Raw genomic sequence first — 17,812 nt, 5'->3', positions numbered from 1 at the left:
TATTCAAACGCTTCGCAAAATCTGCAATTATAATATTCCGTGTTAAACGCATATTAACTAGAAAATAACTACCTGCAGAAACGAAAATCTCTAAGATTAAGATCACTGTACACTGTACCACTCAAAGTCACTTCACTAAATGATCGATTCCCAATGAAAATCATTTGAGAAGAGCTTCGCAATCATCTCAGTATATTAACTGTTGTGAAACGTCTGACCCAAGTTAATTAAAATCATCACATCAAGTATCTACTTGTAAAAATCTTAAATCGGGGAAATGAAAACAAAAATCAGCAAAATATAATTATTATTGTTTCAGATTTTCTCGATCGAGCTCTTGCGAAACGTGGTGTATTTTGAGTTTTTTTTCACAACACCATTGTCTTCTTGTGATGTTGATTGTTCCTCGGTATGTGCACATCTTCGGAGAACCGGTGATCGACTTGAAACACGTACCCAGAAGCGGTAGACATGGATTCTGTGAAAATGCCAAGTAATCTTTTCAGGAACCGATCAAGATTGTTTAGTAAACTATTTGATCTGAATGATTCTGAAAACTGGAAATATTGCAGTGTTTCCAAGTGATGGAATTTTTGCCGATTTCATGCAGTGTCCGTATAATTTATAATTCTCATTATTTAGACGCCTACCAGTTTAACTAATGCTGATCACTATCTAAGTTTAAGATTTAATTTCATTTCATTTTGGGACCCATCATCATCCAATGATAACCAACATCTCTGCCACAGGTCATCAACATTTTTTTACGTTAACCCTTTATAGGGCAATCCTGAAAAATGGGTACATATGTACCCATTAGAATAAGGGCTAAAATATTTAATGAGACACGATGAAACCTGACTCATATATGTTTAATACGTTCCCAAAGAATGCTCAAACAGCACAAACGTGCACAACACGAGTGAAGTTGGCAGCGGACAGCAGGGGAGAATATTTATACAAGAAAAATGTCAGTGGGTACATTTGTGCCCTTTGGAGGTTAACTATCCCGCAGCCAAGTGGGGGAGTAGGTAGTACCCAAAATAACTATCCTACTAATATTAACTTAAATACTTGACATATCATTTTAGTATTTTACGTATTCCTGCGGAAATACATAAGTTAACATTAATAATTGACTGAATAATTGGGATTTCTATAGTTTAAAAGCACACAAGACAGCAAAAAAACGCATGAAGTTGTCGGAAGATCCACTTCGTTACAAACGTTTTGGTTGGCATCTTGGCCTGTCAAGAGTTAGGGTCGTGACATTTGAAATTTTCAGTGCTTGTTCCTGAGTTTTTAGCTTTAAAAAATGATTAATTTACTTACAATATTTTTTATAATATCTTTTTTGGCACAATTGTAACACTAATGATAATTTCCGTTAACGGTCAGTGGGGACAGTCTCCCCACCTGAAAATATGAATTTTCAAAAAAATAATTAACCTTTTACCAACGATTCTCGGACAGTCAAAATATGAATAAACAACCTAACTGTAATACTGACAAGTCCTTGAAGTTAACGGTGAACGTTTACATGTCAAAAATGTCCTAATAATTGGGTTTTATGACAACTTCAAAATGACCGGAATTTAAACACCCTGGTAGTCTACAAACTTTGAATGTTGATGTTTTTGATAATAATAATAATTTTGGATGATTTATATAGCGCCGTTTTTGTGCGAAATCAAATATATAATACACTTGTACAATGATCTACTAACTATATATGGAGATAATACACAGTACAAAACATACCTGGTAAGTCACTTGAGATTAACACTTAATTAACATTAACTAATTGTTTATTAGCGAAATTTAGAAACAGGATTTAGGAAATAATTGGATATAACTAGACTTTCTCTCAGGAATGGTATATTTAATTTAAGGGTACGACAGCTTAAAAAGGTAAGTTTTTAGTTTAGACCTGAATTCTGTTGGACTTGTTATGGATCTTAGTTCCGAAGGGAGTTTATTCCAAGCCTTCGGCCCAGATACTCCGAAAGCGCGATCACCAAACTTTTTTTTATTATTAATATTATTATTTTTTTTTTATTTAACTATTTTTTTATGTAAGATAATTTGTCCTTACTGGGGTACCCCGTTCTAAGGACACATTGTACATGGTTGTGTGTTTGAAATAGTATAAGTACATATGTTAAAATACTATATAGAAAATTAAAAAATAATATTTAGAGAAAAATAAAACATAATACAAGCTTTAGTCTTTGTTGGGTTGCAAAATTAAATCCATATTCATCCTTCCCTTATCTATAATCCATTTCTTAATGTTTCTTTTGAAGTCAGTTATTTTTTTAATGTTTTTTTTATTTCAAAAGGGAGGACATTAAATAATTTTATAGAATAATACTGCATATTTCTTTGTCCAAAAGTAGTTTTAGTTGTAGGTTGGTGTAACATATGTTGTAATGTGGATCTTGTGAGTCTGTCTGAGTTTGTCTGTGTAAAGTTGTCCTGGTTTTTGAATGCGTAAATTAGTATAACTTTTGCGTATAATTGTTTTGGTGTCATTACATTCAGGGTTTTAAAAACATAGTCGGTAAGAGTTCTGATGGGGAACCTAAGTATAATTTTTAGAATTGCCTTTTGTGTTATGAGGACTGGTTTTATAGTGGAATCGCATGAGCTTCCCCATCTGATAAGACCATATTGTAGTTGAGATTGGGCTAGTGCGTAGTAAATTTGAATTAGTTATTCTTTATCTAAAATGTTTCTTATTTTTTTGAAGAAATGGGTTAGTTTTTTTTAATTTGTTGCTCACATTTTCTATTTGGGAGTTACAATTTAAGTTTTGATCAATAATTATCCCAAGGTATTTTATTGTTTGAATTTCAATCAATTTTGGGCAGTTGCAAGGATGTTGCAGTTGCATGGTTTGCGGTTAAACAGTTTTTATGAATTTTTATGTTTGGGTTTGAATTGACATTATCTGTCTGTTTGTTGTAAATTTTGAATTTAATATATTTAGTTTTTGTATCATTTAATGTTAGTGAATTTGTATCAAGCCATTGTTTTACCTGATTCATCCCTTCTTCAGCTTTTACGAATACAGTCTCCCACGAATTAGTATTTGGCTTACGCTTAAGTTCTATCAGTCTGCCTACAGCTGATGATGTTGCTGGTCTAAGAGTTGACTGCCTCAGACCAGTGTTATCCGGGAAGCATAGTTCAGAGATGTAGGGTGGGGCCATTTCATTGATGGATTTAAACATCATTCAGCACAATGTGTACTGGATTCTTTCAGGGTACGTATGTATGCATTTATGCTTGAGCACGTAATTCTGAAGCATATTGAATAATTAATAAAATATATAGATAAACAAATCAATAAAATATACAGTTTTTACGCAAATTTCGATCAACATTGTAAAAAAAAACTCGATTAAAAGTAATTTCCAATATACATTCTGTCACTTCCATTCCGAAACAATTTGGTTGAATAAAATGACAAAACAGAATACACAAAAACATGTATAAACTTTGGCGAAAATGTAAATTTACAAACTCATACTTACAAAAAGCTCAAAATGTCAACAATTTTACAATGTCTTCGGCTAACTTGTCCAATACATTTGTGTTAAGATTAACAAAAAATCCCCTTGGAGTACTGGTGAGGTAACCGCAGACAGTTCCGCCGTTTTTAGGTTAATTGCCCGACCAACACTTCAAACGATTTTCAATTAATATTTTAAGAAAACGTTCTGCAGCAGGGTCGCATTTGGCGTGACGTCTTCGTTTTGCGGGACGCTTTTTGTCAAGGGAATTACGACAAAGTTTGTGGGGAGACGCTGTGCAATATTGATGCTTTTGGCGTACACCGCGAACACAATGGGCAGTATTTTATTGGAGTTTGTGGGAATAACGGCGCAAGTATAGGTAGTTTTAAAAAATCCGTTTTTACTTTGACAAGTACCTATTTATTGCGACTTGAACTACTTAAATGAGTTATGCAAGAAGGATATAAAATAAATTAGGTCAAAAATCACTTAAGTCATAATATATAAATCTCTTAGAAACAATTTTATTTTTTGTACTGTTTTGTAAATTTTGTGAAGTTCGGGCACAAATATTAAAATATTTTACCATCATTACCTAAAAAACTTAATTTTCCGCATTGTACAATAAAACCATATCCGAAGAAGGGTTCGTAAGTAGGAATTTGGCACTTCAAACATTTTTTTTATAGGCACAACACTTATAAAAAAATTGTTAAAAAAAGGAAAAATATTTAATTAATTAATTAATTTAATTAAAGCATCTATCAAATATTATGTCTAAACGATCAAACCAAAAACAAAAACATGATTTTGCATTAATTCGCAGTGAATCGTCATGGATTTTAATGCAGATAAACACGATACTGAATCAATATCAAATGTAAGGTACCTATTTATAAAAATATTACTCTAAATCATCTTTTAGTAAAAATATTTTTTCCCCAACATTTGAACTTTAAACCCAAAAATTATCATATAATCAAAATATCGTCTGATTTTTATCAAAAATTAAAACATTAATTATTAATACATCAATCAATAGAGGAAATTACGTGGTTGATAATAAAACAGTTTTATAAATATTTTTTTGTAAGCAAATTCCAAGGTAACGAAATAAAAATAAAAAGTAAAAATATCCCTCACGACGATAAATATAATATTTAGTGGTTACTACCCGGTTTCACCAATACCTCCTATATCACAAGGCCGGGACAATCAAATCAGCCTTCTAACTTGTATGAGAACCTTCAAAAACCGTATTTTTTTTTTTTTTTAATCAACTAAAACATTTTATTTTTAACAAGAAAGACAAACATTCCCGGGTTACGAATAACCTGGCAATATTTGAAAATCTCCTACTACCACCACAGCAAGCTGAAAATGTTGCTTGTATTGTGATGGAGGACTTAGCCAGCCGAGGAATTGAACACACTACGCCTGAGTGGGACCCAAACGCGATGTCAACTCGGCCACCGACCGGTCAAAAACATGTTAAAATGTTTTAATAAATAAGAATAAATTGAAAAAAAAATTAAAACGATATAATTTTTTAAATCCTATACAATTTAGGAGGCTGTATTGATTGAGAGTCCCGGCCTTGTAATCTAGGAGGTATTGGTTTCACCGGAGTGTCAACATTATTAAACGTTTTTGTACAAACAATATTTGTTTATATTTATATTATACGCCCATATGGGCTTTTACAAACATGTGTTATGTTATTGTAGCCTTCTTTTAACTATATTCCATGCAGTTGAACAAATCTACTACTTCAGCGAAAGTGTTGCCAACTGCATTTAATCTAGGTACAAGCAACTCAGTCCTGATTTGCTGTCGGAATTAAAAAGAATTTTCGATCGACTAGTTCTAATTGGTATATTGAAGAAGATAGAAAGTTTCAGTAAATCAGGGCTGTCTATAATTAAATTAACAATTTCAAAAATTAAAGTCAATTTGGAAATGAGTCTTATCTGAAAGTTTAAATAATTTTAATTCTTTCATCAAATGGTTGTCATTTACAGTTTCCATTGGTAGACCGATTTTATAGTTATTATATCGTAGAAATTTATGCTGAATTTTTTCATTTTATCTAATAGTTAGCGGTTAAAATCCATGGCAACAAATCCGGAGATAGCGGGTTTAAGTCCTGTCGTGCGAAGGCTTTTTTAATGTTTTTTTATGTGGCAATACACAAGAGCGCCCCTGTTTGTAGAATGTAAAGACAGGGGAACTATTTCGCCACCCGGTTGGGCAGCGTTGTGAGACGGGTTAAGTTAGGGGTTGTGGGAAGGGATTTATTTATGCGTGTCTTGAAGAGACCCGGATTGAAGGAGGAGTAATAGATGCCGGTAGCTCGTTCCACATACGAGCCGACCTAAGCAAAAACGAATCGAAGAAACAACCCGTTCTCATGAAACCAAACAAAAACTGTGAGCGGGTTAAAATAATAAACACTTAGGACGGGTTGTTCTACGAAAACTCAAATATAACATAGACATCAAATATCCATTCAGCACCATTTTGTTGTTGTTTTTTTTTTATATTTGAAGGATTTCGGTTAAATGCCGATTGTAAGTACGTTTCAGCTTTTGAACACATTAAACTTATCATGGTTAGCTAGCTTAAAAGTGATGAATATTAAATGTGTTCTCGAAACAAGATTCTTATCGTGTAAATTTAAATAATTATATCGTATGTTAAAAAATAAAAATAAAAAATGGATGACAGACTTGTACATAATGAATATTTATAATTCAATCATAATCAGCACATTAAATCAGGTCTGCGATATTGATTGTCAAACTTGATGGATTGCGCTACATCTGTCATAATAAAAATAATTATAAATGATTTCGCACTGCATATTGTACAACGCAAATATCCAGTCTAACAGACCAACGTAGAAGCAAGGACGATCTCGGAGACAAGGTCCTGTCGCGCGAGTTTACTATATTGGATAAATTGGTTGTCCCTCCTAGACTTCGATGATTCGATCATATGCTGGCTAAGTCCTCCATAATTGCACAAGAAACAATATTTCAACTTATAATGATGGAAGTAGGATGGATATAAAATAATGTCACCAGGTTATTCCTAAAGCGAAAGTTACGCACGCATAGTCATTCAAATATTTACGTTTACACTATTTTCTAGCTTTACACCATTGCCCAGGTGAGATTACACAAAAAAAGCTAACCATTCATGCAAAGATTTGTTGGTGGTGAATAGTGTATTAGAGGTTATTCATGGGAACCTACTAGACAGGAATACATGATTTGACAGTTCGTTAGAACGAGACAGAAGCGTCAGATGAAACAGAACACAAACAGCTGACTCAAACAATGGAGCGACGACTGTTGTTTAGCCATTGTTTAAAGTAAAATACCTACAGGGTAAAACACCCAGCAGAGCTCGTGCCATTCATCTGGTGACAATGGACCAAGGATGCTGCTGTGATCAACGCAGATGAATTGTACCTAAACATGTTGAATTGGTCTGTGAGTTTGCACGTCACGTGGGATGTTATCTAACGTGACTAATTTGTTACTACGTTGAACGTAGATACGTAATTATTATATGATTTGTTGTTGATAAGGAACTCTACTGAACAATATTATTAACTTTTATCAGATAGAACAACAACTAATGTTTTTAAATAAATATCTAGATTTTGTCGTGTATTTATACAGTAAATTCATCGTAAAACTATCTTGACGTCATTTGACCCCGATCACAGCGCCATTGCGAAGCACTGTGGAGATATTGACAACTATCGTGACGTCATCTGATGCAAAACCATTTGAAGCTATTTACACTTCGAATCAAATTAAAAAGTCTAACTTTAAACATAAACAGCCTTAGCCTACTAAAAAAACTTGGTGTAAATGGTTAGAACAGTGAAAAAACTAGACTTATTAATTACCATTGTCTTTGTTTGGTCAAAACGGTATTAAACCAGGTTAAAGGCCGGCTTTACCACACCAACCGGCGTGTAAAAATCTTATTAATAAGACTGTTATTTTACGTGATTTGAACAGAATCCAGGTAAATTTTAAACAGGTTTTTTTACGTTTCTACTGTCAGTATAGCGTGATACGTTGTGGAATATTTTCCTTGTACGTGATGGCAATTATTTCACGTGTATTGCAAATGTTGATAAGACTTTCTCAATCTTGAATAAAAATATATTATTAATTGCGAGGAATTATTTATGTTTTACGTTGTGGACAGAGTTCGATATGACTCAAATGCGAGCAGTGTAGAAACAAGAAATGTAGCATCATTACGTCGCTACGTTGTACGTTAACAACAAAAGGTTTCTTAGATGACTATTTGTCCTTTGAAACCGGGTCCATCAGAGCTAGAGAAACGGAAGAATTTTCAGGATATACTGCAAAACTGATGTAAGAAAAAAATCTTAGATGTAAGTCACGAGCTATTTATAAGTCTTAGATGAAAGTTAATAGTTTTAATTCTTGGTAGTTAGTTGATAGCTATATATATACGTCACTTGTTATAAATCTCAGTGGCAAGCCATCAGTAACAAATATTTGCTGATATTAGTTATAAATACTAAGTGATAAGTTATCCATGGGTTAAATAAATTAAGAATTTTATGTTTATTTGTAATTTGAATATTTCGCTATATCTATCTGTTTCGTATCATATGCGTTCTTAAAACTAACAAACCAATACAGACTTTTGATGCTTTAAAAAAATGACCATTCTCCCGTGTATTTTAGACTACCTTAGTGGCTATTTTTGCTAGCCCCGAATTTCCCACCGACGCACAGTGGGCTGAAAATCGCCTTTCATAGACATAGAGACTTGAATTTTCAAGGGTATTTTTTTGGCTAGAAATGGATTCTGCTGATCATTACTATGCTATAAAATTTCGTACGAAGCAATTGCGTGTACAAATGAAGGAGTTATCATTTTTTTTAAGAAAAATTTGTATGGCACTGACATTAAAAATGAGGCTACCTCTGGAATCATAAGGTTGGCCATTCTATCCTTACACACAGATATACTACTATTTATTTGTATTTTTTGACATACTTCGTACTGTGTAAATTTTATAGCATAGTAATGATCAGCAGAATCCATTTCTAGCCAAAAAAAAATACCCTTGAAAATTCAAGTCTCTATGTCTATGAAAGGCGATTTTCAGCCCACTGTGCGACGTCCGTTTAGTTCACGCATGCATATATATATATATATATTAAAAATAAGACCTTTTCAAGACACACTGGTTGGAGCAGTGCTTCTACGACCCAATATTAAAAATGCTTTTCTCTATCGGGGACAGAGGAAGAAGAGATGAAATTGGTACTTTTGAAATACGCGGCTAATCATAAAGATTAAGTAAACATATGTAAAGCCACTTTAAGCACTATTTCCATATAGTTGTATTTTTCTGGGGTGGTTTTGAGAGTAGTTTGTCCTAGTTTACCAATAAAGACAGATGGTGATTAATTTTGACACAAGGAAGAAATAATGATGGCAAACAGAATGACTAAAATTGGAAAGAATTGTCATTTATAATCTAAATATGTTGTATCATTAACGTTTTGATGTTTCTTATTTATTCAACGTATATTTGTATCCCTCACAATTTTGCATCTAACGATCATGCGATAAAATAAAATACTAATTATTATCTACAAACATGTATCACAAAATGTCTGGCAGTCAAGACTAGTCCCATTTCGAGTTTGCATTTTAAAGGTCATTAAACACTAGCAATGTGTAAAAATGCACCATTTTACACGGATCAGAAAAACCAAAATTATAGAACTGATGAATTAGCTAAATCAGACTTTCATACAGCATTGGACAGAGCAATAATTGATGATGATATTTGGTTTATTACCTATTGCATTCCATGAAGGTAAGAGAAGCAGGCAGTACCCACTGAAACTTCACTATAACACTGAAAAAAATACACTTAAATTAATACGACACTCCCAACACAACACTGTAAAACTGCTGAAAGAAATCTAAACCTTATTTGAATTGCGTGAAAGTTTTGATAATGACGAAGCACCGGACAACAGTAGTCCATTTTTGACATTGATGACTACGTAACGAATAAGCTTCTTGCCTTCGCATATCTCATAATTAATTAATTCAATATCATTAGCCGATAGCCAAGACTACGTTTAATGATAAGAACGCTTCATGATAAGATTCCACAGAGATTAACTCGTTTTTTTTGCGAACGCTTCTCCTAGAAATAGCCGCTTTTGAGAAGGTCAGAGTCGAAGATACGAAATGATTAATTGATTTTAAGATTGAGAAATCTACAAGGACACGTCTTAAAGTTAACTCCTTCAAAATTAGTGGTCGGTACCCATGCAACATATCAGAGTTACCATTGGAGTAGTAACTTTTCATCCATAGACTAGAAAGACTAGAAAAAATAATTCGTTTGAAAATGATTATGGGATCATCAATATTAACTTTAGAATTAACTTTGAATGTTTCCGGAAACCCTTCGTTATTCTCTTCTCACCTCTACCTCACCTATTTTGTATTTACACGCAGAATCTGAGAGTAAGTTCCTTTACCCAAAGGGATACTCGCATGTTGTATACTCACGTCGCAAACAACTTGTCGTGCACACCGCGTGGTCCGTAGATACATGTTGCTACTGAAATCGAAATCTCCAATTATCGAAATGTAAAAATCAGAATGCTTTCATAACTTTACTCACAACCAAAAAGTTGCTATAGCTGTCATTTCTTTATCCTGTCATTCTTTACTAACTGTTTTTTGAGTATAAAAATGTTGATAACGAACCGCAGATGTATGGCGGAAGTCGCTAAGTTACTTAATCGTCGAGTATAACAGTATGATATTTGCGCATCACATTGGAAGAAAGACCTAACAGTGCTAACGTCGTATTTCCCCCTAGAGGGATATTCCAGCACTCTGCAAACTAAACTCTGTAGATTTTAATTCATACTGCCAAGTATGTGTATGTATGACCAATGTTTCTTGAATGCATGAATTTTGTCATATATTTTGTCCATTTTGGTACTAATAAAAAGAGTTGTTGTGAATATTTAGTTGGAAGTGAATATGATTCAGGTGAAAACGGCAAATTAATTTTAAATTAGAGGTCAATCATCCAATTTTTGAAAACCGTTTTCCCCTAATTAGTTATCTCAAATTCCTAAATGACAAAATCACCGATTGCCTTATCGTCCGTCAATCTCTATAATATTACTTTTATCTATGACTTTTAGTTAGCACGTGACCAGATTGTGAAAGATAACAACAAAACCGACGAACGTAACAAGTAAGAATATTAATAAACCAATACATCTTATTTGTCGAAGGCAAGCTGTCAAAGCAAAATATATGAACATTGAATAACTGTGATAATAAACATCTGCTGTATGGCACAAGCTAAAAGATCCTGGTTCAAAAATCAATATTACTGGTATAGTAAAAGGAATCATTTGATTGTTAAATCAACAATCTAAAAATAGCCAAACTATATATTATATTTATATGAAAATGAAATGCTTTGTTTACACTTTACACCATAATCACTTAAATTAAAAATCAAAAGTGGTGTACACAAAGCATTTCATTGTCATGTAGTTAAAATGACGTTACAAATTAATTTTGCTATTATTGAAGAAAATAAAATATATATATATATACATAATCATGCATTAAAACCTCTGTTTCAATTACTGCAGGTATCACTTCAATTCCTTGCGTTACTACGACATTTCTCAAAAAAAAAAACCATATCCAACACAATTCAAGGGTAATAATTCATATGTATATAATAATTCAAATGTGTGTTTTAATAATCTCCTGACGAAGGAAGGGTGCTTCTGAAACCGGTAGAGTGCAATTAAAATTAAAGTGGTCTAAAACAAATTAATATCTTTTATTGTAGGTAATAATTCATATTATAATTCAAATCTTTGGTCCGTTTGGTCCGAAGATAAACGAGTACATAATCGTGTTGTCTTTGAAATACGAAAAAATATCAACCAGCTTTTTATTGTTAACAAGTTTAATAGGATATATTTATATATTTTTACACATGAAAAATTAGGCTGCAATGTATCTAATCACTTATTTATCAAGAATTATCGTGTTTAATTTTTGGTTTATTATTCCGTGTTATCCTTCCAAAAGAATCTTTGGATAACGTTTCTGACAGCGTTACAGTGTTCATCATCGAAGCAGATTGTGGTGAAGTGTGTGTAAAGCAGAAAACTACAGTAAGAGAATCAATATTTTACCACGATATTACTTCTACACACATTTTATCACAAACTACACAACTGTCCTGATGATGGATACAGGAACGTTTGCTACAGAAGGGGGAAGCGCAACACTTCAAAATAACCCAAAAAAGCGGCATGATAGACTAATTCAGAGGGTACACAAATAACGGAACTAGAATGCGAACAGTTTTGGGATACAAACAACTGATGATAGTCATTGATATAAAAGAAGACTGTGGGCATTAGAGAAAAGGAGGTATACATGTAATATGTGGATACATCTAGAAACTCGCTAACCTTACAACTACGTTATACGAGCGCGATATAGATTAAAAGATAGGGAAAGACGTAAACAAGGATTCAGTCAAAATGATGGATAAACCTGGTAATGTTAGGTTAGGTAATGGTATCGCAGCGAAGGTCGCTGGTCATATTATTTATTGTTGTATAGATAATGAACACACAGCCGGTTCAGTGTGTTTGAAAAATATTATTATTTAAGACGGAAAAACCCAAAACACTTGAGTCATGCGATAACGACCGTGTCAACATATGATCTGATTAAAAAACTTGCGATTAAATTCATCGCACCTGACTTCCTCTTCACAATCACTTCTATCAAGTTGTTACCTGTTTCGTATCATCAGCATATTGTTTATGTGTCTTTTTTCTGCATCTCAACTCCTTATTTGTTCGGTTTTGGCAACAAACACCTATTTTGTCAATTTGTTCGCTTTTCAGAACAGCTCGCATGGAACCGTTATGTCTCCCTTACTGTTATACTAAAAAATATACATTAAACTGTGTTAGAAAGTGTTGTATTCCCACAAACAGTTCTCCAACTCGTCGTGGAAGGAGATTATAAATAAATGGTTCTTTGTGATAAATCAGGGATTTATTAATACTTCGCATATTACAATGGTGACTCGATAGTCGACCTAACTAGAAGCTGGCTAATTGAGATCTGACAACAGTAAGTTTGACTGGGAGCATTCTTACTGGTCCTGGCGACTACTGGCTACTAGCTGCCATCTTGCGGACTTCCACGCAAGCTCTATGCACTGCCCTCTATGAGTGCATCTGTAAAGCTCTTACTTCCCAACAGAAAGATAAAATACCAAGCTTTATATAAAAATATAGAAGTTAACCACAGAATAATTAAAATATACACTTCTATGAAACTAAAGGTTTCGACCGCATTTTGAGATAAGTTTATGAAACTTGGTGATTTATTTTATTATTATTTTTATAAGAAATCACAAAAAGTGAAGTGGCAATAATTTAAAAAAAATACATTTTACGAGTCAAATCAGTAATTTTATTTCATCGTTTAGATGAAAAAACGTAAGGTTGGCCAATTTTTAAAACGTTTTTATATTGCAAAAATTTTAAATTTCTATGTACCAGTCACTGTGGATAGCTTCCAAAGGTTCCATGATAACTCAACACAGTGACAATTCAACACACTTTTAAAAAGTGATATAAAATCATTAGAAACGATGAAAAAAAAAATTTTAAACTAACCTACTTAACCCAGTTATTAAAATTTTTGTTTCATCACTTTCCATGTCTTTATATAACTTTTTAAAGATGTGATGAATTATCATTGTGATCATTTATCCGGTCACCCTTCTAAAAGGGACAGCGGCAGTTTTTCAAATTTTTATTTGTTTTTTATTTTTTTATTTAAAAAAACTAAAAACCATAGGATGCGAGAGATTGGGTTAGGTTAGGTTAGGTTAGGTTAGGTTAGGCTAGGTTGTAAGTGTAAGTGTCGACATGCCAAAGATGTTTTTTAAAACTTTTTTTGAAAACAAAAAAAAAAAACACTTTTTAGGCAGAAATGTTAACAAAATTTTCAGTTAAAAAATTAAACAGCTGTATTAAAATAACACTACATATAAGGCAATATCAGGTGTTTATCATTTAGATAACATATGACGTCAGGGAATGACACGTTTTCCGAGAAATTAACGATTACATAGCGACACGATGAGTGGGTTTATATTTACACCAGAAATGAACAGAGTTCGGGAATTGAAGTAGACCCAAAGACATTCAAATTGATAAACCAGCCAATAAAGGAAAGGAACCTGTGGAACCATGTTGCGAGGAGCGCGGGAGGCGGCGTAATCGTCTACATTTCTGTGTAATGAATTCATCTCGCACTGTAATATCACTATTGAGTAAAAATCTGCTTACGAATTACTAGTCCTTTTTACGCTCATATTGCTGGCTGCTTAACCCGCCATTACTCGCGCGGGGTGCTGTCAGAACCCCACGCATTTTTTAACTTAAAAATGAATAATAATTTGTCTAGTTACAAGTCCGCGCGTCTCAGTACCTTCAAATGACCTTTAAACGTGGGGACGTGTCAAAGTTTGTGTGGGGTGGTCACGACGCCCCGCGAGTGCTCGTGTTATACTTTTGCGTAAGTTTCTTTATTAGGTTTGTTAAGAAAAATTTAATTGATTTTTTTAATTAACCCTTATATTTATGATTTTCAATGAAAAAGTTTATGTTAAAAAATGAGTTGTATTTTTTGGTACTTTGAGGAAAGATCTCAATATTATGACTAAAAAAGCTGACTATTATAATGTTTTGTAGAACAGTAATAAAGTTAATTTATAAAATTTACGTTTTTTATTTACATACGTCATACAACACAGAATAATAAAATGCTGGTATAATTTCATTAACAGATACTATATGTATGAAAATGTACTTTGAGTATGTGGGGTGGCCACAACACCCCGAGAGTGCTCACGAGGCTAAAAACCGCGCGAGTGACCGGGGTTAAAAAACTTAACTTCAAATCCCAAATCGGGTGTACAAAAGTTCGAGCTTATGACTAAAACTGAATATTTTGTTACACTATTTCAATTACTGTAACTATATTTAATGATTAAATTGTAAAAACATTATTAGGTTACTGTCAAGGGTTTAATTAGTGTATTTTTTCTTAACTATAAAGGTATTAGATATTTTACGATCTGTGATAATAATAAATATTTGCGATAGTAAACACTTATGTTATCTCAATACTTATGTTCTGAGAATTTTTTTTACGTGTCACGATATTTTTCCTCTGTTATCAGTCATTAATTTGCGTTTCAAAGGATTATGGATGATGTAAACGTCCAGCTAGATATTATTGAAAAATAATGTAACGTTTTTCTCAGTAAAATGGTGACTAAACGATAAAATTGTGGATAAGGAAGGATGCAAATGTTGCAAATGCAAATGAATACGCAGCACACATCAATTAATGATAATAATAGGCCATCAGTAGGCAGAGTCTTACATTCAAAAAACCGGTGAAACATATGGAAGGAACTCGAATCTCAGAGGAGCCCGAAGAGAAACCTAGAGGCCTAAAGCCAGATGGGTGAATCGAAAAAACTTAATCGAAAAAACTTAAAACCCACACACACACCACAAAAACTTACTTTTGAAATTCATATTTGATGAAAAGTTGTCTCTATGGACCCACACACACACCACAAAAACTTACTTTTGTAATTCATATTTGATGAAAAGTTGTCTCTATGGACCCACACACACACCACAAAAATGGCTCCATAAAAAAACCATTTAGGTCTCCCGCTAAATAAAGTCAATATATAGGTATGTATTATACTTTGATTTTTGACATCTGGAATAGTTGAACACTTAATATGTAATACTGCGTATGTTTGTTTTTTTTTTTATATATTAACTCCACACAGGAGGCCCTGAAGAAAATAATTTCCCTATTTCAGGGCCTATATCATCTTCGGGGATGCTGTGTGGAGGGTCTTTTTGTGGAGAGGAAGGAGTGAACATGGGTCTTGAAGAGTCCCATGTTGTAGGAGGGAGGAAACACAGAGGCCGGCAGTTCGTTCCACAGCCGAGCTGTTGAACTTAAGAACGAATCGTAGAAGCGACCCGTTCTCATGTGACAAATGTCAACTGTGTACAAATGTTGGGCGCGCGTTTGGCGTGTATCCTGACTACGCACCGGTGCCGAAGGGATCAATGACGCTAGTTCCTCGGAGCATCTTCCATTGTAATACCGATAGAACAAGGACAGCCTACCTACCTGACGCCTGTGCTCTAAAGATTGCAGTCCGTTTGTTAAGATTGGGGAATCTATCAAACGGACCGCCCGTTTTTGCACAGAGTCAAGGGTTTTTTTCAGGTATTTAGGGGCTCCGGACCAGAGATGGCTGCCAAATTCGACAGTAGGGCGCACTTGCGATTTGCACAGGGTCAGCAGTTGTGTATTATGTATTTTGTGCTCGCAAAACTCCTAAAGTGGCCGACCGATATCGCTGAAAATTTCAAAGTTTGATTTTATTAGTGCCAGGAGTATTAAGAGAGTAGTTTGTATGGTAGAAGAAGCCGGGGACGCTTGAGGAATACTTAACGCAATATCACTGCACCACAATGAGATATGGAGTTTTGGAGATATGGGTTTACAGTAGTGGATGGTGGACGAAGTCGTAAACGCTAGTAAAATATGAAAGTAACGGAATGGAAAGCATAAACATTGTGAAAATGTGTTCAAATTTTGTGCAAAAATGACGAGATGGGAGGTATCTCGAAGCACCTTGGCATTTGTGATCACCTCAAACAAAAACACAAAAACAGCTGTAAATAGTCTCGGCATAGAGCTACATCGTGTGTGATGTATTCCAGTCCATTGGAACGCGGCTCGGAAGGAGATGAGGTAGGTGAAGGGGAAGAGGAAGAGGAAGCGCTCGGCAGCGGCGCGTGACCGTCGCGGTTGGTCGGTGGGGTTATAGGTTGGCCGGGGCGAGAGGTTCCCACGCGTCGCGCGCCAATGCGCAACTCAAACTACCTACCACACACTTGGGTGGAAGATTGTTGTTTGTCTTTTAAACTCCCGGCGACAGCTGTATGTTCTAGCTATCAATACCAAAACACGCGTACCATAGAAAAACATATCAATTTTAAACTATTTCTCATTGAAGGCCGACTATCATAATATTTCAGGTCATAAAACCACATTCAGACAAAGAAATTATATTTATTTTGCTACGAAACTCCACAAACCTTTCCCCCTGATATAAAGCGAATAAAAAAATTGAACGGTTACAAATAAAAAATAAAAATCTGGCTGAAAGAGATTAATAAAAAAAATTTAAAAAAACATTCAAAACGACATAGAAAACTAATAAAGCACAAATGAATAATTTAAGTCCGCCTCGACACAGGTCATTTAACATCTTTTTTGAACGTACAGTGTTTAAATAGTCACTATAATAAAAATCATAATTTGAGCAATATTCCCTATCATTTCAGCTTCATAATGGTGTAGAAATGAGATCCCCGAAGCGTATGTGCGTAAAACCATGTAAGATCATGTGAGAAATGTGGAGATTAGCAAAGAATGCAAGTTTGATGTACGCGGAATGAGTGAGATTAAGAAAGCGACGCTTAGATGGTTTGGGCATGTTGAGCAAATAAATTAAGAAAGGATTGCAAGGAGAAAACGGAAAAGGAGGAAACGGCGTGATGGTGAGTTAGTTACTTATCACATTCAAAAACAACGCAATAGAACTACACTTGGACCAGAATGGCAACGTTAGCTGTGATTTCCTTATGACCAACACCTCTGCCATAGATCTTCCCAAATGGTTAGCTACGTTTGTTGACATATCAGGGGTGCCCATATTCATCATGTGAAGTTTGTCAAGGTCTTGGGGGCGGATTCGTCTGCCTTTCAACTGTGGCTAAAAGCCGGCAGACTCTATGGACCCATCGCCTTGCACCGCCATATGAGGGATGGATACATAGACACACTGATAAATGACCACCAGATTTTCACCCACCCCTCAAACCTATTTTCTTCGAAGAACTTCCTCTTCTTCATTTCCTTAAAAATACGCCCTTAAATAAGAGGGAGGAAACACAGAGGCTGGCAAATCACTCCACATCCGAGATTTGAACTCAAGAAGAAACCACCAGTTCTCATGTGACAAATGTTGGGCACGCGTTTGGCGTATTTCGCGACTGTGCACAGGTGCCAAA

The 17,812-nt window shown here is 34.3% G+C and overlaps 1 protein-coding gene across 2 annotated transcripts in view; it reads right to left on the bottom strand.

The window, feature by feature from the left end:
* The window catches only part of LOC149410370 (uncharacterized), a 200,968-nt gene that overhangs the window by 136,694 nt on the left and 46,462 nt on the right, over window positions 1–17,812 (bottom strand). The window lies entirely within an intron of this gene.

The sequence above is a fragment of the Hesperophylax consimilis genome, chromosome 28 (genome assembly GCF_061612785.1).
Source record: "Hesperophylax consimilis isolate HC1 chromosome 28, BYU_Hcon_1.0, whole genome shotgun sequence".
Lineage (NCBI taxonomy): Eukaryota > Metazoa > Arthropoda > Insecta > Trichoptera > Limnephilidae > Hesperophylax > Hesperophylax consimilis.
Note: the sequence above shows the minus strand (reverse complement) of the source record. Positions and strands in the feature narration are given on the sequence as shown.